The following is a 23,531-nucleotide window of genomic DNA, read 5'->3' as shown; positions in this document are numbered from 1 at the left end:
CTAACATATATCAATAAAACTAGCGCAAATAAATCAACTGGTGATATTTTCCTATCTTTGTATGATTGCAGAAAACTAGCGCTTTACTGAAAACACAAAACAAAATAGGAGTTATAGTACGGTAAAAGTAAACCCTTTAAGGACACTTTAAACAGGTTAAAAGTAGAACATTTTTAGATTGTTGTTTTATTTTTTTTATTTTTTTCGTTTAATTTATCATCACTTCTGCACAATGAGTTCAGTTCACTGATTGACTGTCGTTTTGTATCTGAAAAGGACATTTCATGATTATTTTATAGCACAAGTTCGAAGTGAAAGAACCTGTTTAGTATTAGGACTACAGACTGCAGACAGGACTACAATATGTTCTTCATTTCGAGAAATACTAGGTGAGACCAAGATGTTAACCTCATAAATCAATCCATTATTATATATGTTGTGCAGTGTCTTTAGACTTATTGTTTTTATGCCGAAGTTTTTAAGATAATTTTAATTATACAATGAAAGTTACTGATATCCCAGCTCCTGTAGGACTATTAAAAGCGTTATAGATTAGTTTGTTGTTGTGATGCTGCGTATTTACTTTTGAATCCTAAACCAATATTTTTGTTGTTTATACTTGGCTTTTGTGTTTTCAGTAAAGCGCATGTTTTCTTTAATCCTACAAACATGGAAAATATCACCAGTTGATTTATTTGCATCATTTTTATTGATATATGTTAGAGAGGCTGCGAAGTAATCATTTTGCTCGTTTTAAGTTACAACTTCGCTTTTTACTTCTATCGGAAAAACTTTGTTTTTTAAATTAATCTATGCTCGTTTTTGATTAAAATCAAACAGTTCGTGGTAACGAACTGTAGTAAGGAGCGACCCGGCTCAATTGTAACTGAAACTCAAAAAAATGGAATTTTGATACCAATAGTTACATCAAAAGAATCGCATTTTAATGCTGATTTTAAATATATAAGTTTCATCAAGATTCGTCTTACCCATCAAAAGTTACGAGTCTGAGAAAATTTGCCTCATTTTAGAAAATAGGGGAAACACCCCTTAAAAGTCATACAATCTTAACGAAAATCACACTATCACATTCAACGTATCAGAGAACCCTATTGTAGATGTTTCAAGCTCCTATGTACACAAATGTGGAATTTCGCGTTTTTTGCCAGAAGACACATCACGGATGCGTGTTTGTTTGTTTTTGTTTTTTTTTTTCCCAGGGGTGATCGTATCGACTCAGTAGTTTTAGAATGTTCAGAGAGGGCTCATTCTAACGGAAATTAAAAGTTCTAGTGACCAAAAAAATTAGAGGGCACCTAGGCCCCCTCCGAAGCTCATTTTCCCCCAAAGTCACCGGATCAAAATTCTGAGATAGCTATTTTATTCACTATAGTCGAAACACCTAATACGTATGTCATTGGGGACGACTAACTCCCCCACAGTCCCCTTGGGAGGGACTGCAAGTTAAAACTTTGACCTGTGTTTACACATAGTAATGGTTATCGGGAAGTGTACACACGTTTTCAGGGGGATTTTTTTGGTTTGGAGGGAGATAAGTTGAGGGGGGGGGCTACGTGGAAGGATCTTTCCATGGAGGAATTTGTCATGGGGGAAGAGAATTTCAATGAAGGGGGCGCAGGATTTTCTAGCATTATTTATAAAAAACAATGAAAAAATAAACATGAAAAGTTTTTTCAACTGAAAGTAAGGAGCAGCATTAACACTAAAACGAACAGAGATTATTACGCATATGAGGGGTTTACCTCCTCGTAATACTTCGCTCTTTAAGCTAAAGTATTTTAGTAATTTCAACTATTTATTCTACGGCCTTTGTGACTCAGGGGTCATTCTTAAGGAATTGGGACAAAATTTAAGCTTTAGTGTAAAGAGCGAGGTATTGACGAGGGGGTGAACCCCCTCATTTACGCAATAAAAACATACGAATATAGAAGTTCGTTATGTAAGTTAATTCGTAAGTTATGTATATTTTTTACAAATGAAAACGTTCGCAAAAAATTAAAAGTTCTAGTTGCCTTTTTAAGTAATCGAAAAATTGGAGGGCAACTAGGCCTCCTTTCTCGCTCTTTTTTTTCTCAAAATCTTCCGATTAAAACTATGAGAAAGCCATTTAGCCAAAAAAAAAATAATAATATACATATTTCGTTTTAATTATATATGTGCGGAGAGCCAATATAAAAACATGCATTAATTCAAAAACGTCCAGAAATTGAATAAAAAAACAATTTCTTTAACTGAAAGTAAGGAGCGACATTAAAACTTAAAACGAACAGGAATTACTTCGTATATGAAAGGGACTTTTTCTCCTTAACGGCCCACTCTTTACGCTGGAGTTTTTTTTTACTGTTTTTAAAAGTAGAGTTAAGAGAAATTGTCAAACTTTAGCGTAAAGAGCGGGGAAAATTTTGTTTGCTCAACAGAAATGTGCCTTTAGGCTCAGGAATTTATTTTACCTGTCCCTAAATAAAAAGCCAATCATTACTCAGAAATGAATAGAAATTTCGAAAAAGGATCATTTCTTGTGTAGGTACTATAAATGGTATTGTAAACTGAGTTTGTTTTCAGTTCTTTCCATATGTATGATTGTGCATCCAAAGAGGAAGAAAGACAAATGAAAACAGTTCTGTAGGAGAATTCAGGTAATTCTTTCAAAAATTTTTGAAAATTACGGTGGAATTGTCAAGTAAATAATTTGAATAAGTAAGTAAAACAATAAGTAATCCTTCTTTTAATATACAACTTTGAGTAGTTCTAAAACCACATGCCTACACTTCTCCAACCACTTAGTGGCAAGGGGTTGGGGCATGGGGCGTAATTTGCTATATCGAGAAGGAGCAACTTCCCCTCCCAGACCTCAGTTTTCCCCCAGTCCCCCTTCTCCCAGCTGAAATTTAGTTTCTCCAATAATATTGTCAAAACTAAGAATAGCCTGCATAAATCCACTACATAAATCAAGCATCCACTGAAACAGGTCAACTAGCCGCATAGGCTAGTTTTTCACTTGATTTGGGAATGCAAAAAAGTCATTTTCCTTGTTGTTCGAGGAGAAGGGTTGTAATTTGCCAAAACATGGTATTCGACCGTGCTTATTCCAATGGCAGACTTCTCATTTTGATCTGACGCCATTTTGAGGGGTTTCAGACTTTTTTCTAAATCACCATAAATTTCTTTTCGCAATAAACTTTTACTTTTAAGACGAACTGAAATAATAATTACTATTCCTGAATCTACGTCAGATGAAACATTTTTTTTTACTAGGTAGTTTTTTCTTATCCAAACGTGTTTTTAACTTTTGGTTACTATGGGCTGTAGTTCACTCCATTCATAGGGGATGTTGGGCAAATTTGTTTTCAAATTAAATAAAAAATTAGTTTTTGCAACTGAAAGTAAGGAGCGACATTAAAACTTAAAACGAACTGAAATCTGTTCGTTTTAAGTTTTAATGTTGCTCCTTACTTTCAGTTAAAAAAAACTAGTTTCTTTTATTTAATTTCTGAACATTTTTGAATTAATACATGTTTGAATTTGGCTCTCCGCACATGAATTATTAAAATGAAATTTGCATATTAATTCTTTTTTGGCTAAATGGCTTTCTCTTAGTTTTGATCAGACGACTTTGAGAAATAGGGGATGGGGAAGGAGGCCTAGTTGCCCTCCAATTTTTCGGCTACTTAAAAAGGCAACTGTAACTTTTAATTTTAATGAACGTTTTGATTAGTAAAAAAATACGTAACTTAGGAATTAACTTACATAACAAATTTCTATATCCTTATCTTTATTATGTATATGAGGGGGTTTGTCCCCTCGTTAATACCTCGCTCTTTACACTAAAGCTTAATTTTTTCCAATTCTTTAAGGATGACCCCTGAATCAGAAAGGCCGTAGAATAAATAGTTGAAATTACTAAAGATACTTTAGCATAAAGAGCGAGGTATTTAGGAGGAGTAGAACCGATCATATGCGTAATAATCTCTTTTCTTTTTAAGTTTTAATGCTACTCCTTACTTTCAATTGAAAAAACTTTTTCATGTTTATTTTTTCATTGTTTTTTTTTTATAGTAATGCTAGAAAATCCTGCGCCCTTTTCATTGAATTTCTCTTCCCCCATGACATATTCCTCCGAGGAAAGATCTTCCCACATAGCCCCAACCCCTCAACCCCCCCAAACCAAAAAAAACCTGAAAACATCTGTACACTTCCCAAAAACCATTACTGTATGTAAACAACGGTCAAAGTTTGTAACTTGCAGCCCCTCCCCCGGGGACTGCGGGGGAGTAAGTCATTCCCAAAGACAAAGTTATTATGATTTTTGACTATGCTGAACAAAATGGCTATCTCAAAATTTTAATCCGTTGACTTTGGGAAAAAATGAGCGTAGGAGGGGGCCTAGGGGCACTCCAATTTTTCGGTCACTTAAAAAGGGCACTAGATCTTTTCATTTTCGTTAGAATGAGCCCTCTCGTGACATTTTAGGACCACTTGGTCGATACGATGACCCCTGAGAAAAAAAAAATAATAATAATAAACACGCACCGGTGATCTGTCTTTGGGCAAAAAATACGAAATTCTACATTTTTGTAGATAGGAGGTTGAAATTGTTGCAATAGGGTTCTCTGATACGCTGAATACGATGGTGTGATTTTCGTTAAGATTCTATGACTTTTAGGGGGCTTATCCCCTATTTTCCAAAAGAAGGCAAATTTTCTCGGGCTCGTAAATTTTGACGACAAAGACTAAATTTGGAGAAACTTATATATTCAAAATCAGCATAAAAATTCGATTCTTTTTATTTATCTTTTAGTATCAAAATTCCGTTTTTTAGAGTTTCGTTTACTATTGAGCCGGGTCGCTCCTTACTACAGCTCGTTACCACGAACTGTTTGGTATTGGAAACCATAGAAAACGCTGGAAATATCAGAAAATCTTGACCGAAAAAAGAAATCGGTACTGATATGCCCGATCCCGGTAGGCCTACCTGCGATACCAACACACCCAATAACAATATGGCCATACCAATACGTTTGATATCGATACGTCCTATATCGATACGGCGTACATCCCCTATCCCCAGGGACTATGGAGGGTCATATCATCACCAAAACCATAGATGTTGACATTTGAACTACGTGCAAAAAATTGATATCTCAAAATTTTGATTGGATGAATTTGGGGGAAGGGGGGCTATTTGCCCCCAATCTTTTTGATCACTTAAAAAAGGCACTAGAAAATTTAATTTCCGTTCGAAAGAGCTATTATACACCTCTCTATGATGTTCTAGTCACCCCCTAGCCCTGCTAGAAAAAAAGCGAAAAAACAAACGGGAGACACATCAGTGCTACCCATGCAAAAAAGCGATTTTCCTTGTTGTTCAAGGAGGGGAACTGTAATTTGCCTATATAAGGTTTTCAACCATCCTTTTTTGATCTGACGTCATTTTAGAGTGGTTTCAGGCTTTTTTTGTGAAACCACAATACATTTCGTTTCGCGGTAAACTTTTACTTTTAAGACAATCTGAAATAATATTTACCATTCCTGAATCAGTGTCACGTGGTAATTTTTTTTACTCGGTATTTTTTTCTTCTAAACGCGTTTTTAACTTATGGTTACTATGTGCTGTGGTTCGCTCTTTACTAGGTTGCAGCAACCATGATTCTACATGTATTTTGAATTATATGTGGAATATTCCAGAAGCCCTTCTTATCTTCATTCTTTTTGTTTTAGTTTCCCTTTGTCTGCTCAATTTTGCATTTGGGGAGAATTTTCCAGGGGGAATTGTCCTTGGGGTGACGGGGGAATTTTCTTCGGGAATAATACGCCAGACTCTATCTCTTATATGACGTTGAAAACGAACCATAATTATTCAGTGCATTAGGGGGATTCTTAAATCCTGTTCTTTACGCTAAAGTTTGATTTTTTTTTTTGTCCGCAATGGATTAGCAGTGATCGCTCAAGCCATCAGGGGATTATCAGAATAGGATAAAAAAGGATTTTTCTCAGTTACTCAAAAACTGAAAAGAGCATTAAAATTAGCATTTAATATGCTTTAAGAAATAATAGGGAGTAAAAAATTGCAATTACCCATTAACTATATTTGGTGCACTCATAAATACTTTCGGCATAGCACTTTAACACTTATGCGTAAAGAGCGGTTAGTTGAGAAACCGTATTCTGTTGGCTATAAGGAATTCACATGAATTAAGCCCCCCAAAAAAAACCGTTAAAAAAAATTTACAAAATTACTGAAAACTCGCCGCTACGCACGCTGTTCCTCCTATTCCGAATCCCTTCGGAGCTCACTCCATATCTTTTCATGAAGTTTGCATTTCCTTTAAGTTCTGTCTTATGACCTCTTCCCTTCGCATTCACTGACTTCCTTCGTTCAACGTGCTAATCACTTGTCACATATATAGAATACAATGTGGAGAATGTTATCATGAAATAAATGGGATGCATGCCAGGACCACGCTATCGGTAGGCCAAAAAAATAAATCACGAAAATTTTTTTGTTGCTAACTCATGGCAGTACAATGCTGGCAAGGCAATCGATCCAAAGCTCCTTAATGTCTTTGCTAAGCTAAAAATAAAATATTTTCTTAGTCAAAAATGATTTTTGGTTGTCTGGATATCCTGTTTTAAAGCCGCCTCTCCTGAACTGATTATAAAAAGTAGAAAAAATAGTTCGTCTTTAAATGTAGACAAATCTATTGTTAAAAACCCAGTTTCTGAGCGGTAATCAATGAAAATTTATATAATGCTGCAATCAAACAGCTCGTGGTAACGAACTGTAGTAAGGAGCGACCCGGCTCAATAGTAACCGAAACTCTAAAAAATGGAATTTTGATACTAAAAGATACATTAAAAGAATTGAATTTTCATGCTGATTTTAAATATATAAGTTTCATCAAATTTAGTCTTTGTCATCAAAAGTTACGAGCCTGAGAAAATTTGCCTTATTTTGGAAAATAGGGGGAAACACCCCCTAAAAGTCATAGAATCCTAACGAAAATCACACCATCGCATTCAGCGTATCAAAGAACCCCGACGAAAAAATTTCAAGCTATCTACAAAAATGTGGAATTTCGTATTTTTTACCAGAAGACAGATCACGGGTGCGTGTTTATTTGTTGTTGTTTTTTTCCCAGGGCCCATCGTATCGACCAAGTGGTCCTAGTATGTCGCAAGAGTGCTCATTCTAACGGTAATAAAAAGTTCTAGTGCCCTTGTTCAGCATAGTCAATAACTATGTCTATGGGGATGACTTACTCCCCCACAGTCCCCGGGGGAGGGGCTGCAATTTACAAACTTTGACCATTGTCAAACAGTTCGTGGTAACGAACTGTAGTAAGGAGCGACCCGGCTCAATAGTAAACGAAACTCTAAAAAACGGAGATTTGATGCTAAAATATACATCAAAAGAATCAGATTTTCATGCTGATTTTAAATATATAAGTTTCATCAAATTTAGTCTTTGTCATCAAAAGTTACGAGCCTGAAAAAGTCACAGAATCTTAACGAAAATCACACCATCGCATTTGGCATATCAGAGAACCGTACAGCAAAATTTTCAAGCTCCTATCTACAAAACTGTGGAATTTCGTATTTTTTGCCAGAAGACAAATCACGGGTGCGTGTTTATTTATTTATTTATTTTTTTTTTTTTTTCTTTTCCCCAGGGGTCATCGTATCGACCAAGTGGTCCTAGAATGTCGCAAGAGGGCTCATTCTAACGGAAATGAAAAGTTCTAGTGCCCCTTTTAAGTGACCAAAAAAATTGGAGTGCATCTAGGCCCCCTCCAACGCTCATTTTTTCCCAAAGTCAATGGATCAAAATTTTGATATAGCCATTTTGTTCAACATAGTCGAAAACCATAATAACTATGTCTTTGGGGATGACTTACTCCCCCAGAATCCCTGGGGGAGGGGCTGCAAGCTACAAACTTTGACCAGTGTTTACATATAGTAATTGTTATTGGGAAGTGTACAGACGTTTTCAGGGGGATTTTATTTTGTTTGGGGGTGGGGCTGAGGAGAAGAGGCTATGTTGGAGGATCTTTCCTTGGAGGAATCTGTCATGGGGGAAGAAAAATTCAATGAAAAGGGCGCAGGATTCTCTAGTATTACTATAAGAAACTATGCCTCCTTCTCCACCCCTTATTTCTCAAAATCGTCTGATCAAAACTAAGAGAAAGCCATTTAGCCAAAAAAAGAATTAATATACAAATTTCATTTTAATAATTTATGTGTGGAGAGCCAAAACCAAACATGCATTAATTCAAAAACGTTCAGAAATTAAATAAAAAAAAACTAATTTTTTTAGCTGAAAGTAAGGAGCGACATTAAAACTTAAAACGAACAGAAATTACTCCGTATATGAAATGGGTTGTCCCCTCCGCAATCCCTCGCTCTTTACGCTAAAGTTTGACTCTTTGCCACAATTCTACTTTTTAAAACAATTAAAAGCTTTAGCGTAAAGAGCGAGGGATTGCGGAGGGGACAACCCATTTCATATACGGAGTAATTTCTGTTCGTTTTAAGTTTTAATGTCGCTCCTTACTTTCAGCTAAAAAAATTAGTTTTTTTTTTTATTTAATCATATTAAAAGTAATCCTCAATTGTTTCCTTCTTTTCAGCACGGAAATCAAAAGATCTTAAAAATAAGATCTAAAATTAGGTCAAAAGATCTAAAAAATAAGTGTTTGAAAATTATATACATTTTGATAATAAAAGAACTCAGCAATAATGATAAAAGAACAAAATAATAAGTTGAGATCAATCATTTAACTATTGATAAGCTGCAGTTGACAAATGGTGTCAGTGTCCATGATTTTTATGGCACTTGGTATTTACCTAGTGACATATAGCGATCGCAATTTCTGTCGATCTGTCGGTCCCGGTTTTGCTAGTTTGGGCACTTCGAGATAAGCTAGGACGGTGAAATTTGGCAGGCGTATCAGGGACCAGACCAGATGAAACTAGAAATAGTCATTTCCCCGATTTGACCATCTGGGGGGGGACAGTTAATTCGGAAAAACTGGAAAAAATGAGGTATTTTTAACTTACGAACGGGTGATCGAATCTTGATGAAATTTAATATTTAGAAGGAAATCGTATCTCAGAGCTCTTATTTTACATCCCGACCGAACCTGGTGACATTGGAGGGAGTTGGAGGGGGAAACCTGAAATTTTGGAATACACTTAGAGTGGAGACATCGCGATGAAACTTGGTGGGAAAAATAAGCACATGTCCTAGATACATGACTGACATAATCGAAACGGATCCACTCTCTATCGGGGAGTTGGGGGGGGGGGGTCGGGTGTTAATCCGAAAAAATTAGAAAAAACGAGGTATTTTTAACTTACGAACGAGTGATCGGATCTTAATGAAATTTAATATTTAGAAGAAACTCGTAACTCAGACCTCTAATTTTAAATCCCGACTGGATCCAGCGTCATTGGGGGAGTTCGGGGGGGGGGGACCGGAAATCGTGTAAAACGCTTAGAGCGGAGAAATCGGAATGAAACTTGGTGGGAAGAATAAGAACAAGTCCTAGATACGTGATTGATATAGCCGGATCGGATCCACTCTCTTTGGGGGAGTTGGGGGAGGGGGCTAACTCGGTAATTCAGAAAAATTAGAAAAAATTGAGGTATTTTTAACTTATGAACGGGTGATTAGATCTTAATGAAATTTGATATTTAGAAGCACCTCGTATCTCAAAGCTCTTATTTTAAATCCTGACCGGATCCGGTGACATTGAGCGGAGTTGGAGGAGGAAACCGGAAATCTTGGAAAACGCTTGGAGTGGAGAGATCGTGATGATACTTGGTGGGAAGAATAAGCAGAGTCCTAGATGCGTGATTGACATAACCAGACCGGATTGGCTCTCTGTGAGGGAGTTGGAGGGAAGGTTAATTTGAAAAATTAGAAAAAATGATGCATTTTTAACTTACGAACGCGTGATCATATCGTAATGAAATTTGATATTTAGAAGGACCTCGTGTCACAGAGCATTTGTTTTAAATCCTGACTGGATCTGGTGACATTGGGGGGAGTTGGAAGGGGAAACCGGAAATCTTGGAAAACGTTTAGAGCGTAGAGATTGTGATGAAGCTTGGTTGGAAGAATTTTCACATGTCCTAGATACGTTACTGACATAACCGGACCGGATGCACTCTCTTTTGGAGAGTTGGGGGATTTGCTAGTTTGGGCACTTCCAGATAAGCTAGGACGATGAAAGTTGGCAGGTGTATCAGGGACCAGACTAGATTAAATTAGAAATATTTTTTCCCCGATTCGACCATTTTTCTTTGGGGGGGGGGGAAGCGATATGATCACACACAGCGTAGTGACTGGTGAAATCTATAAAATATCTTTAAATAAGTAGAAAAAGTTCAAGTCGAACTTTATAATTGGTAATTGCCTAACCAAATAGAATTGAAAACTCATAGCTTCCCATGCTTTTTGGGCCTGATCTGTATATTTATATCACCTAAAGGTGAAATCTTAGTGTAAGTCTTAAAAATCAAGTATTTGGCTGTTTAGGGTAGACTAACCTACTGTTTAAAAGATATATATATATATATATATATATATATATATATATATATATATATATATATATATATATATTTATATATACGGCTTAGCCTATTTGTCTATGATGGCAAAGGGTTATGCCTAATTGCCTTGTTAACATAAATAGGCGTAGTACATATTACTAGGCCTAATTATTGTAGGCCTAGGTTTGATGAGGGCTAATCATGGCTAATTGATTTAAAAATGCCAAATTTCGCCAGACGCTAGATGGCGTTGATTTTTTTTACAATGGTGCCAGTTTCCACTCTTATGAGTTACAAATACTCTTTGGCCCAAGATTAAAATGGCGTTTTTAACGTGCATTTTTTTACCGTTGCTACTCTAGCGCGGACACACTAGGTGGTAAACATTCCATCGTTGCGACGTCAGTTGATCATAATAGATTATTAATTTAAAAAACAAAATTCCCTGAAAACCAAATTTTAGAGCTTTAAAACTATCTTAAAACTTAGGCATAAAACCAAATATTATTTTAATAATTGCAAAGTCATTGAACAGTATACAAGAACTGGGTATAAAATTAAAGTTATGATACAAATTGCAAAGCTTCTCTTCAGACTTGTCTATAAACTAATTCTGAAATGTTCTTTTCAGAACCTAAACGATACATAATCATTGGACCGAGCTCATCGTGCAGAAGTGATAACAAAATAAACGAAAAAAAAACTAAGCAACAATCCTAAAATGCTTTATTGTTTTCAAAAAGTGTCCTTAATCGGTTTGATTTTACTGTACCAAAACCCATATATTGTTTTGTGTTTTTAGCAAAGTGCTAGTTTTCTATAATCATACAAGTATAGGCAAATATTATCAGTTGCACTAGTTTTATCAATATATGCTAAATAGATTAAGAAGTAATAATTTTTGTTCGTTTTAAGTTTCAACTTCGCCACTTAATTCCCTCAGAAAAACTTTGTTTTTTAAATTAATTGCCAAAAAACCCTATTCTTCCGGCATATAAATTGTTATCACAGCTCCTTTTTTTAAGTTTTGGTTTCTGTTGGCGCGAGTTTTTCCTTACTTCGATACCAAAATTTATTTATTTTTACATCTGGAACTTTGAGCCATCGTAAATAATTGGCTCGGGATTTCTATGGCCACTTCACTTTCTGCATGATTCATTTTCTTTAATATATTGCCTCTGGTTTCTAGTCTCTTTAGAGTCGTAGCTTAGAGCTAGATGAGAACAACCAACCTACAACCTCAACTAACTACTTTTTTTTTGTAAATTACCTTTATGCTGGTTGACTGATTAGGTTAGAAGCAAGATTTTTTCAGCTTCAGCTGATTCGCATTAGATTCAAACATGTTTTGCCATACCATAAAAAACTAGAATTTTTCATGCATGATAAAGGCATATTATATTTAGTATGGTAAATTTTATCGCAATGGACCAGAAACTGAGTATAGACCGAAAAACGTATCATATATATATAAATATTTTGAAGTTTTGTTAAGCCAGTATTATCGTTGCAATAGTGTAGACTTAGTAAAGAGTAACATCTATCCTATGTATTATAGTTTTATTTGTCATTATTTTTTTGTAGCTTTATCATAAAAAATGGATGGTCGAGGAAGCTTGGAAGAGGGCTCCTTAAATTCAAGATTCCCAATTTGATCAGAATAGTTTATGGGTTACAAATTTGCCTCCAGCGGCCATATGATATGTGGAGCCTCAGGGGTAAGGGCCACTATTTTGTCAATTACCACATATGAAAGAGGCTTTTCATTTTCGAAAAAAAGGTTAAATGCTTGAAAATATTTATCCAGAGCCTCTTCCTAGCTAAGTTATCTATTATAGGTTGCCTCCCCATAATGGCAAACTATTTGTAGGCATGAATATATAATGAGTTGGAGATAATAGGCCTGGAGTCTCTATGCAGGATTTAGATTTTTCGTGATAAAAGAGCATTGCCAAGTATGGAAAAACATGTTGTGACCAAGATGGGCTCAGGATGACACATAGCTTCCGTTCAACTGGGGGTCGCAGGAACTTCTTGGTGTCTGATTCTAACCTGGCTTAAGCACTTCGTGTAGACTTGAGAAAATGTACTAGTCCCTGTCCTCCACTGGTTCTGGTACCATTGTTTTCGTCGAGGCCGTAATGATTCCAATGATTTTAAAGAATATGAAACTTGTAACTTGTAATGTTACAATGTTAAAAAAACAATTATCGTATCGACATTTTGACTGATGAACCCATGCATTTTCAATTGAACTTACTAGGAGTTTCAGAAACTCGTATCCCATGGATGGAAGACGTGAAATTAATAGGTATAAAATTTATTTACTCATGTATGAAGGATGGGGTGTATAGGTAGGGAGTAGTGCTCGTGATGAATAACGAAGCTGCTAAGTCTTGTTTGGGCTGGGGAGTTATTAAAAATAGAATGTTAGTTGCGGATTTTATGACTAAAAATGCAGGGAATCAGTCTTAGTATACTCCCATGTAGAAACAGCTGATGGAGATAACAGTTACTCAGATGAATTTTACTTAAAGCTACAAGAACAAATAGACAGGGTCCCAGGTAAAAATATAATGTTTTTATTAGGGGAGTTTAATGCCCAGGTTGGTAGAAATAGAAATAGATGGTATCTTGACCAAGGTAAATTTGGTGTCAGAAAAAAAACAGTAATGGTTGCAGACTGCTGCAATTTTGCAGGCATAACAATCTAGTTATAACTAATATAGTACTTGGTCATAAAATGTGTTTACATGGTAAGCATATGATGGTAAGACGGGTAACCTTATTGATAATATTATTATAAACCGAAGACTGGCATGATCGATACAAGATACTAGGGTATATAGGAGTGTTGTTATTGATGTTAAAAATAAAGACCACCATCTAGTAGTATCTGAGTACAATCTGAAGCTGAAATTGAGAAGTACTTTGCGGGAAGCTATGAAGTTGGTAGACTCTAGGATAAGAACTTGAGAGAAACTTTCCAGGAACAGTTGAATGCTAAACCGGAGTGTTTAACATTTGACCATGCAGAGGACTGATGGAATAATTTTAACAAAATAGTGTGTGAAGTCACTGATTGTATCTTAGGGATGAAGGTTAGAAACGAATCTAGGAATATGGGTGAAAAAGCTTTATGTTTAGTAGAAAGGAGGAGGGATGTGTACAAGAATCATTTGATTGATATATCATATAAAAATACGAAAAATTTAAAGAAAGTGAAGAAAGCATTAACATTTAGTATAGTTTAATATTGTCAGCCAGTGGTGGCTGTATTGACGGGATAATCGTAGAGCATTGTACTGATATGTTAGTAAACCGAGAAGAAATAGTCAATCTGGTCAAACTTGGCCCAGTTAAAGATGGAAACGGGGACACAATTAGTGATACGAAAAAAGTTAAATAGAGAAGGGCATGACATTCTGAGAACGTGTTAAAACAATGATAGAGTTACTTGAAAAAGTATAAAAAAGAATAAAAAAGTTTGTGACGCTTTGCTGTGAAGGAAGATTTATTTTGTGAGGAAGAATTAGGAAAAGTACTAAAAGGATTAAAAAATAATAAGGATCCAGATGCTGATAGTATGGTAAATGAGCTTTTTAAATATGGTGGATATGAAGTTAGAGATGATTTACTGAAAATTATGGATATTGTTTTTGAAAAAAGGGAAGTACCTAGCGAATTTATTAAAACTCTAATTAAAACCCTCAATAAGAAAAGTGATAAGAGTCTTCTTTATTTAGACTTCTTAACATTAATTTTCAAACCATTTCTTGCACTCTAAATACGCAAAACCTCTGATATTTATTCAGTTTCTCGTTTTTAGTCTTTCTTCTTTCTTTTGCTCCACCTTTTTGTTTTCACTTTCCATTTAAACCCGAATACCATTTTTGATCTTTTTTTCTCGCCTCATTATTTTCAATTTCGTTTTGAAGGTATTTGAAGTTTTTGCAGCGCAATTTTTTGTCTATCTCTTTTCTTGTCTTCTTCATTGGCCTTAGTGCTTTTTTTTGCTTTATTTTTTTATTATACTTTATCAGTTTGGCTTTATATCTAATTTTTTTAATGCGTTGAGAATCAAAATCTCATTATTACCATGTGGCAAAGACATTTTAAAAATATGGCAGACGGTAAATTCAGTCTTACCCTCAATTGTTTCTCCTTCCTTCCAGTTTGGTCCTTGAAAGCAACAGTATCATGGGATAAAAAGTGTCAAGGAGGCGTTAATTTCTTATTAATAAAAAAATCCGAAACAGAAGTTTTTCAAAGAAAAAGAAATGCTATAGTACACTTAAGATCAGCATGAATAAATTACAATAATAATTCAAACTCAGAACGACCAGAAATTTCTTTTAAAGAATTGATGAAAAAGTAATTAAATAAACAATCGTAGCAAAGAAACATACAATAGGGACTAATATAAATGAATGAAGTAGGCTCAAAACGATTAAAACTTAAATGAAGATGCAAATCAAGCTTAAAACGAAAAGAAAATTCCTACAAACGACAGTTTGGGAACTGCCTCCGTCCCTAACTGTAAGAGTGGAAAGCCTACTGCGTTATTGGTACTTTACTGAAAACAAATTATTTTACAAGCATTTTCTTTTGTACTTAACACAAAATTGAAAATAGAAACAAAAATGACAATGAAATAAAATCTTGAACTGATGAGCTTTCAGCAGTCAATTATTACATATCATATATTCAGTTTAATTTTATTAGTTCTTTCCAAGACAGTTCAAGATATAGTTTTCGCTACAAAAAGAGTTTAGCTACTGCCCCCTTCCCTAACGGTAAAAGTCTAGAGCCGTGATTCCCAACGTGGGGGGCATGTCCCACTGGTTGGGCATGGCAATATTTGGTTGGTCATGCGTAGGGACATTCACCCTTCAGCTGACTACACTTTAGTGCCTCAACTTTGAAAATACCTTTTTCATGTGAACGAGGTCACATTCAAATGCATTTAAAGGGAAAATAAGACGCATAATAGTATTACAATCACATTATATATTGTATAAAAGGTGTTGGTGTTGTCTTCAGTCATTATTTTTATTAATTTAAAGTATGTACATCAGCAACTTGCTTTAATCAGTTTTAGTAGTGCAAAATAGGCAATTAAAAGCTCAGATGAAATTTAAATAGCTCAGAGTCGTCGGATTTTAAAAGCGTAACATTTTGAAAGCTGTTAGTTTGCAAGATAAAGCTGTGATTCTAGGGCATAGTCATCAAAATCGAGAATCACTTGATAATGATACATTACCCTTTCAACTTTTGAAAATTAGAGAAAATGAGAACTTAAAAGGTAGAGGGCGAAAAAAGCGTCGAGCAGAGGCATGTTTTGCATGAAACGTCGGTCCATCTGGCTCGTGAAACGGTCTATCACCTCGAAGTAGAAATTTGATGGAGTTTGAAAAACTGACTGACTAATGTTGGTTTTACCAGTTGCTGAATTCCAAAAAGTATGTGAGACTAGTAGAGATAGCTTGACTTCTTTTACTCCGAGCAATGTTTTGGGATTTTGGAGACTTTTTGATATCGTGTAAAGCCAAGAATTCGGTTGTGTTTTAGCTGAAGTTTTAATTTGTTATCACTTCTCAGCATTTGGAGTATCTCGTTTGTCCCATAAATCAGTGCAAATGCCTTATAAATAAACCAGCCTTCTGGTTAAATTTTTTCTGACAAGCAATGTACAAGGACTAACACTTTTTTTTATTTTATTTAAAGTTGAGACAAAAGAGGCCCAGTTGATTTTTTTTCCAGTAGTCGTTTTGCTTCACACGCTGCGTCAGCGTCAGAACTATAAGAAACTGCGTCTAGCACAGCAACAATACAGTCAAATATGGCCTTCACCTTGGAAATAGAGCGGCATGTGTAAAACCAGCGAGCCTAGACAGTCCTCTCAAGCTCGAAGAATTTTTGCCCGCTAATACACTGGAATTCCACAAATATTTCAAGTCAAGTGGTGCTGCATGATTTGAATACATAAAGTCTTTGCACCACAGAGAAAAATTCCAAAAGTTCGCTGATGTTTTTCAAACAATTAGTCAAAACCAAGTACAATCTATGGACATGAGTGTAAATAAAACTGCACAAAGCACCTTCTCCCTAAGCTTTCCTTGAACTCTGTCCTTGAAACTTTCCTAGATTCCCCACTCATAATAAATAGACCACCATAACATTTGGCAACAAACAACATCAAATTTACAAACGACTTTTCTATAGTTTTACAAATTGAGGTGGATAAGCTTTCGACGTCTACCATTTGTATGTGATAGCAGCCGGTTAGTTGCTCCACTACTTTTCCATTTGAAATGTGCCAGGGTAGGACATCTAATTGTTCTTTTCTAGATTAAATAAAAAAAAACAAGGTTTTTTTTAACTGAAAGTAAGGAGCAACATTAAAACTTAAAACGAACAGAAATTACCCCGTATATGAAAGGGACTGTTCCCTCTTCAACGCCCTGCTCTTTACGCTAAAGTTTTTACTGTTTTAAAAATTAGAGTTGAGAGAAAGAGTCAAACTTTAGCGCAAAGAGCAGGGCGTTGAAGAGGGAACAGCCCCTTTTTTGCCGTAGCAAAAAACAGCAAATTTGCAGTCTCCGGTATTCGTCGTCATTACCTCTAGGATTCGAATTGGCCAGAGGGGATAGCCCGCAAATTTGGCTAGGAATAAATCACCGATTTTAATGTTCGCAGGATTCATGCCTAGTAAATGAAAGATTATAAAGTGAGAGAAACTTATCTTTCCGTGAGGGCCGAGCCTCACTAATGTATCCAAGTGAACAATCAGTCCAAACTGTGCGAGGTCGGCCCAACTGCTAATCCTTCTCTACACTAAACAGCGTAATTAACGCGCAGGCAAATTACATCAAATTTTCTCTACACACCACACTTGGCTATCTATCTAATTTTCTCAATTCAAAACGCCAAAAATCTGATTGTGTGATAAATTCAAGTATCAGATTGCACAATTTCTGTAGTCACTGAATTAATTCATGGATAAGGAATCAAGTTCAAACAATTCAAAAGTTCAAACAGGTGTAATCCCTTTGAGAGCTAGTTCAATACTGCAGTATATCAGTATACTGCAGGCATCTTCTTTGAATTAAATTAATTTTTCGGTAATCTCGGTTATAACGTTTTTTTCCTGATATTATGAGAAATAGAAACATTCAGATCGAAATAAAGATTTTTAATTTTATGAATGGCTTAAGAATATTAAGTGGAAACTTTCAGGGCATGATGAGGGGAATGTACAACTGACGAAAAGGCAATATGCGCATACTTCCTTATATGAAATTACTTCGTATATGAAAGGGGCTTTTCCTCTTCAACGCCCCGCTCTTTACGCTAAAGTTTGACTCTTTCTCTTAAGTCTACCTCTTAAAACAGTAAAAACCTTTAGCGTAAAGAGCGGAGCGTTGAAGGGAAAAGCCCCTTTTTGTGATTAGAACTACACTCAAGAACTACTGAGTCGATACGATCACCCCTGGGGAAAAAAAAACAAAAAAAAACAAAACAGAAAAACAAATAAACACGCATCCGTGGTCTGTCTTCTGGCAAAAAATGCGAAATTCCACATTTGTGTACATAGGAGCTTGAAACATCTGCAATAGGGTTCTCTGATACGCTGAATGTGATAGTGTGATTTTCGTTAAGATTCTATGACTTTTACGGGGTGTTTCCCCCTATTTTCTAAAATAGGGCAAATTTTCTCAGGCTCGTAACTTCTGATGGGTAGGACTAAACTTGATAAAACTTAAATATTTGAAATCAACATTAAAATGCGATTCTTTGATGTAACTATTGGTATCAACATTCCGTTTTTTAGAGTTTTGGTTACTATTGAGCCGGGTCGCTCCTTACTACAGTTCGTTGTTTCAAACACTTCGTTACCACGAACTGTTTGAAACATCTTTCGTCTCGTCAACAAGAATAGCGTAGTAATTAGCTGATTTTACTTCTGAAATAATGTGTTGCAGCAAGGCATTCTTATCAGTGTAACTGCATCGTATTGGTACTGATGACTGAAATAGGGACCAAACTGGCATAGTAACTTGACCTCCAGCTTTTTGTCGCCTTTAGATATTTCCTCTATCAGCTCAACAAAATTATCCCGGTTTGTGGATGTTTCTGGTTTGTTAGAACGCCTCGAAGGAAGACCCTGGCGACTCAAGCAAATAGTGCAAAAAAGTGCTTCATATATTCTGTATTTTCTTGAACCTCTTGAGATCTGGACCGACTAAAGCCATTAGCTACATATCTCGAAGTATCTGTACTAATTATCTTAAATTCCGCCCATGCTGACATACAATTCCTATGTCTTGTACTGACATCATGTTGCTTCAATAGACTTTCCACTTACAAAATTCTGTCTCGATGAAAATCTTTTTCAGAAGTTTCTTCATCCCTTAAAGCCCCAGTTTTATGAATGTACAATCCATTCGTGAGTCTAAAAGTGATGCGCGCTGAATTTCCTTTCGTTAAAAGTGGAAGCTGGACATCTCTCAAGAATAGTTAGCTGATTGGTCGGGGCGGGTTGTAGAGATACCTGAGAGAGATTTTCGGCTGCAATTGGAAGCTGCAATGGGTTAGGGAATGCAGACCACACTTTCATGTTGGTCTGGATCTTTTATTGTTACGCTTGTTTCTGAAAGACGGTCACGGGTAAGGGAAATCATGTTCAGTAGCGCGGCACTTTGAGCACCAGCATTATTGCCAGTTTCTTGCACTGAAGTTTCTTCACTTTTTTTTTCAGTATTTTAACCGCAGAAGTCCAAAGTCTAAAGGTTGTTGTCTCTTTTTACTCATTGTTTGATTATGGGTTTACAACAACAAAAAAGATAAACTGACGAGCTGACGCCTAGTTTTGACCGAGCCCTAGTCAGAGGTCATGACAGCGAATAAGACAGCGGAGAGGAATTGTTTTTACACATTTTAAAACAAGGTAGTCTTCTATCGTTATTTCACACTTTATTGACCCTAGTTCAATATCTCATCCTTCCCGACACATGTTTGCTATCCTTTTATGACCTAATGTGAATGAATAGATCGATGATCTTTCCCTATGTTTGCTGGATTCTTCAAAACTATCACTGTACTGAAAACATGAAACGAAATTTTTTTTTGTACAATAGACCACTTTTCAGGCCCTAATCCAATATCTGACCTTTCTAAGAGAGATGTCCTATGCTCGAATTTTACATTTTTTTGCCCTAATTTAATATCACCCTTCCGAAGATATCGGCTATTTCACTAATTCTTGGCCCTACTTCAACATCTAACCTTTCCTGACAAATCCACTATTCCCCAAGCTCTTGGCTCTAGTTAAAATTTCTAATTATATATAAGGTACACAGGTATGAACTTTAATGATGCCAATTTTTTCATTCATGAGAATACTTTATCCATAGTATGTTAACGTTAATTCCCAGATTTTTATCTAAAGACTGTTACCAAGTTTCCGAGACTCCTATCGGAGACAATTTTAACAACGCGCTATTTAAAAGACCTAGTCCAAAATCTTTGAAAAAACTTGGATTTCCCGGATACACCAATACATTTCTAAATCTTGGGACTTTCTCAGATTTACCAGCCAAGAACTCGCCTCCTCTTTATGAGGGATGACCGAAACATTGTTACACGAGTATCAAACTTGAATTTATTAAGAGTTTTTGGAAAGGGAGGCGTATGAAGGGACAGAGTCAACCTCAGATTTATGAGAGCCTTGGATCAAACAGGTAATAATAACAAACTCTAATTAAAGAGTAATCCTTGCCATTAGGAACAAGACCACTAATACAAGAAGCTTGGATTACAATACATATAAAGCAGAATCTGCTATCTATGCTGATACCAAATACCCAAAAATCATTAATTTTAAATCTACTCATCAAAAACAAAAGGGAATGAATAATACACAAATTTAGGAGAAGCGCGAAAGCCCCAAAGAGAGGCGCTCTAAATGGAAACCACAGGGTGAAATCTAACAAACATGAGAACCTTAAAGCTACTACCTACGAAAATCTGAAACTTCTGATTTTTTCAGAGAGGGTTGATCACACCATGCTTTTCTTCCAGGGCTGGCCGTTTCAAACCAGCAGTCTTATGGATTGAAATAGGTCATATTTGGATGAGAGTTTTGAAGTCAGGTGCTTTTTTTATGTATCAAACTCATCACACCACAACAAAGTGTCTATTTCAGTCATTTTGCCTTTTATCAAAAAAGTTCTGCCGATAAAATCTATACCGTTGCTATAAACCGTCTATCCAATAAAATTAACGGCTACAGAGTATCGCATATTTACGCAACAGTTACTAAGGTGGGGCCAGCAGACTCTTTTATGCGAAGGAGGGCTGCCTAAGGCCTGAGGAAAAGTTTCAAGGCCCATATTTGCAAGCACTCCGTGATGGGTGCTTCAGATGAAACAGATGTACAATCAGATGAATATAGAGTTAGCCTTCGCATTGCGTTCCATCTCATTTTAGAATATTTCTATGTATAATCATGGCTTTCTGTTGAACGAGACTTCTTAAGCCGGAAAACTTTTTCGCTTTGGTTATTGAACAAATAATGCTAATCTAATAGTAAAAGGAAGTGTCAACAATAAAAAAAATCTCCCTCCCTGCTTAAATCTATGGCTTCCAGAGCTTGAGCTGGGTTCTAAGCGAACTTAAGTTACTTTTGTCTTATTTTCTTCTTTAAATCTTGTTACGGAGATGGCATGATAAGAAGACGAACTTATTCTTCGATGACTCAAGAATTTATTTCTTAGTTTAACAGCAATAGGAATGAGGCACGAATTCTCAGCTCTCCAGAAAATTTGCGCGTTTGACAGCTAAAACAATTTCTGGAAAATTTACCCCTCCCCCTCATTAAAAATCCAGAACTATTCCCTCAAAATGTTAGGTGTATACAACTATGGATGAGCCATGTAAAGAGTTGTGCATACCTGATATAAAGGAGGATGACTACGAATTCTCTCGAGAAATGTCTAAGGCAGGGGTGTTACTTCCTTTAAAAGGATTTATTTTTCCTTGGAAATTTATCAGAAGAGTAGAATCAATCCCATTTTTATTTTCCACAAAGAAAGGTTTGATCTAATCTTTTTTCCAATTGGATACATTCGAATGTAGATGGCACTAACTTAAAGTGAAATAGAAAATAATATTTTATGTGGAACCTACTTGCTATCTTTTAAGATTTTCCTAAAGAACATCATCTGTAAGAGTAGCATCACAGTACTTTATAATTTTTTTATTAATGAAAATAATTATTATCAGCGGATATGAGCGCAGGAGATAAATAAAAAACGAACGGAATTGCCTTAATTTTTAGAGTTTTTATGAATTTGTAGAATCCAAACTTTATCAATTCATGTTAAAGGCCGCAGCTACGTGCTGCAATGACAACTCACCATTTGTGAGTGCGTTCTGCGTCTGTTGATTTGACGCTTAGTTGTATTTGACCATCACTAAATACGATTGGGACCTGGAACGTTCGATTTAGGTGTGGAATTTGAATATTCGGCAAAGACTTATTGTGACCTGTCTATTTTTAATTTTTTTCCCTGGATAGAACCTGGAATCCTTATTTATTTTATTATATTAACTCGCAACAGATACAATCTAATGAACATGACCTAATATATTAGAATTTGGCAACACGGAACATATACTAGAAAAAAAAAATCAGATACTTCTTTGATTCTCACAAAGTCATGCCAATGGCAAAATGTATATTTGTGAACAAAATGACTAAACTGAGCACTACTATTACTGTCTGTATTAAAATTTGTAATAACTTATAATACATTACAGACAATGTTTCCGCGAATTCCTTATGCTTTTTCTTTCAAGTTTCCATGTTTGACACGAGAAAAGGCCCAATTCTTTATGATGGATTATTTAAAGTAATCAATTGCATGATTTCTTCTTCAGATACATCGTGTGCTTTTGTGTTGTTTTTTTCCTTTTCCTCTGAGGATTTGATGTCCCCCGAGTGTTTGTTCATGGTGTATGGTTGTCCTCTCTGTGCTTTGACTCCCAGACCCCAGGTATGTTCTCTTTTTCATCTTATGTGTTATTTGGCTATTGTTCTTTTTTGGTTGTTGCTTATATTGTATTTTTTTTTGTATCCCCCTTGTATCCCTAGCCATGGAGCCTTTCGAGGGGGAATAAGAGTATTGTATTTTCATTTTGTATTCATTGGTGAAAAAAAACTCTGAACTCTATATATGCAGTAAATCTAAGGTAAGGATAATGACGATTACAATCCAGCAATGTAATTACATGCCCAACTTAATGCATTTGGACATATTTTAATGACAAAAATAAACAGAATATTACCAATGATACATGATCTAGCATTACATTGTCTGGTTATTATTGACCTTTGATATCAATTAAAAAAATTAGTGGTTTTGATATGTATCAACCACAAATAAATTACTCAGGACTTTGTATCTTCGTTGGTTTATGAGAGGAATAGCATCCAATTACTCAAGCTTCAAATAACAATATTCTATAAAAATCCGAACTACCTCGAAGCGAAATATTCCCATACGGTATCAATGTCTATCTTCTACAGGTATGCGCCCGTCCTTGCCGAAAGAACTTCCCTCTGTTTTCCATCGCTTGCCAAAGTGACAACGCAAAAATGTAAGTTTACCCATGCATACGAGGGGTTTGGCAACATTCCAATAAAAGTGACGTGTTTATTGTGTAAACTAAGCTCTTTATACCAACATAATAAATTTAATAAGCTTAAATCCGAATCGACTAGCAAAGGCAAGATAAAATACTCACAAAGGACAAAGGCGAAAAAAAAAAACTTTTTATGTCCACTTGAACAATAAAAATGCTACAGAAGTAGCTGCATGAAAGAAACATAGTTGGCTGTAATTTCTTTATTTTAGTTTCTTATCTTTTTCTTTTTTTTTCTATCATGT

At 35.6% G+C, this 23,531-nt stretch overlaps 1 long non-coding RNA gene across 1 annotated transcript; it reads left to right on the top strand.

Moving 5' to 3' along the window:
- Positions 1-2,426: 2,426 nt before the first annotated feature.
- LOC136035346 (uncharacterized) lies at positions 2,427-22,813 on the top strand. Its single transcript, XR_010619395.1, has 3 exons — positions 2,427-2,657; positions 19,340-19,528; positions 22,522-22,813. It is a non-coding gene; the product is annotated as an uncharacterized LOC136035346 (long non-coding RNA).
- Positions 22,814-23,531: the final 718 nt, after the last annotated feature.

Source organism: Artemia franciscana, chromosome 14, assembly GCF_032884065.1.
Source record: "Artemia franciscana chromosome 14, ASM3288406v1, whole genome shotgun sequence".
In the NCBI taxonomy this organism is placed as follows: domain Eukaryota; kingdom Metazoa; phylum Arthropoda; class Branchiopoda; order Anostraca; family Artemiidae; genus Artemia; species Artemia franciscana.
The sequence above is the reverse complement of the archived record's forward strand: the minus strand, read 5'-3'. Positions and strand labels throughout refer to the sequence as shown.